Source organism: Penaeus monodon, chromosome 18 (assembly GCF_015228065.2).
Source record: "Penaeus monodon isolate SGIC_2016 chromosome 18, NSTDA_Pmon_1, whole genome shotgun sequence".
NCBI classification, from domain to species: domain Eukaryota; kingdom Metazoa; phylum Arthropoda; class Malacostraca; order Decapoda; family Penaeidae; genus Penaeus; species Penaeus monodon.
This window is the reverse complement of record NC_051403.1, coordinates 37,466,002-37,468,116: the sequence shown is the minus strand read 5'-3', so window position 1 is coordinate 37,468,116 and position 2,115 is coordinate 37,466,002.

Genomic DNA, 2,115 nt, shown 5'->3' with positions numbered 1-2,115 from the left:
AAAAGGGCCCCCCGGGTGGCCAAAAACCTCCGGTCTCCGGGAAACTTTTTCCCTTTTGGTCTGACAAAACCCGGAGGGATTCTGGGGAACCTCCACTCCCCCAAAAGGTAGGGAAAAAAGGAAAAACTTTCTGTAATTTCAACTCCTCCCCGCAAAATAAACCTGAACGGGTTCCACTAACGGGCCCCAAAAATCCGACCTCTAGGCCTAGGGGTTTTGCCTCATTGCTAAATGCATCAAGAGCCACCACCAGTGACTCCAAGGACTCAGTAGAAGGGCAAATCAAGGTCTGAGCCCTTACATTGCCCGTATGCCCCAAACTGATTTTGGGCTAGAGCTCTGCCCTTATCCAGCCCCATACAGGGGTTTAAAAAGGTTGGTGCAAGACACACCCTTGCCTCACCCCTGAATTAACGGGGAAGAAGTTTGACATACCCCACCACATTTTTACAGCATTTTAGTACCATATAAAGGTTTTGCTATAACCCAAAATCTTTTTGAAATTACCTGAGTCCCAGATCTCCCATAGCGATTCCCACGCCCCAAAGTCAAACACTCTCATGAGGTCATGTAGGTTGAAAGCAATCCACGACCAAACTCACGACGGTTTTTCCCAAAATTTACTCAAAGCGCTAGAAATTGGTCTTTGGGGACTTGCCAGAGTAAACCCAGACTGTCTGGCTCTGATCCTCAGTAGGTGGTTGGGGATTTCTTTCAAAAGAAGGGGTGAGAACCCTTTCCCCTGGTACTGAGCTGTAAACCATGGTGTTCTACAATCTCAAAGATCCCCTTTCCCTTTCCAAAAGGGATGACCAACCCCCCACAAGTCAGAGGGAATGGGAAAGACTGCCAATGGGCCAGGCAGGACATAACTTTTTTCCAATCCCGCGCCCCGACATTTGCCCTCCCAGCAGGACCACAGCCCACCTTACTTGCTGGGTTTGGGGGGGCAAACACCCCCCCCCCCGCATATCCTTTATCTTTTCGATACCATGGGTTTTAAATATACCAATAGTATATATGTATATATATATACACACAATATATATATGCACACACTATATATTTCACAAATTTTTAAGAATAATATATATAAAAAAAACAAAAAAACACCAAAAAAAATATATTAAAACACACAATTATATATATATATAATATATATTATATATATATAATATAATATTATATTTACTAATAATAGTTATATATTTTATATTATATTTTATATATATTATATATTATTATACTAACACAATATATAAATAATTATTATTTATAATATATTAAAAATTTTTTAAATTTTAAATTTGGGGTTGTATATATGCAATTTTTTATAAAAAAAAAATATATAATATATTATTTAAATATTATACCACAAAAAAAAAAAAAAAAATAGTAATAAAAAAATAGACACAATTAAAATATAAAAAAAGAAAAAAATAAAAAACAAAAAACAAAAACAAAATAAAAAAAATATAACAAAAAAAAAATATAAAAAAAAAACAAATTTTAACTTATGGACAAAATTATTGAATATTACAAAAATTTAACAAATGGACAAAAAAGTATATGTTGTAAAATTTATCAAAAAAATAAATAAACCACAAAACAAAAAAAATTTAAAAAAAAAAAAAAAAAAAAAAAAAAAAAAGTAAAAAAAAAACCCAAAAAATAAGATAAAAAAAAAAAAAAAAAATATATAAGAACGAAATAGAAAGGGGCCAAAAATTTAACAAAAAGGAGAGAGACAGAAAAAACGAGAGAAAAAGAGAGAGAGAAAAAGGAGAAAGAGAAGATAAGAGAATAGAGAAGAGAAAGAAGACACAAAGAAAGAAGAGAAAGAAAAGAAAAAGGAGACAAAAAAAAAAGAGAGATAAAAAGAAGAGAGAGAGAGAGGGAAGAGAAGAACAAGAAAAATAGAAAAGGGAAAGAGAAGAGAGAGAAAGAAGAGAGAAAAAAGAAGAAAGATGGGGGGGCGGGGTGGGGGGGGGGGGGGTGTGGGGGGGGGTGGGACAAGACAGATAGGACACAAGAGAGATAGAAGAAGAAATAAAGAGATAAAGAAGAAGGGGAGATAGAGAAGATATGTAATAAGAATATGAAAAGAGATAAAAC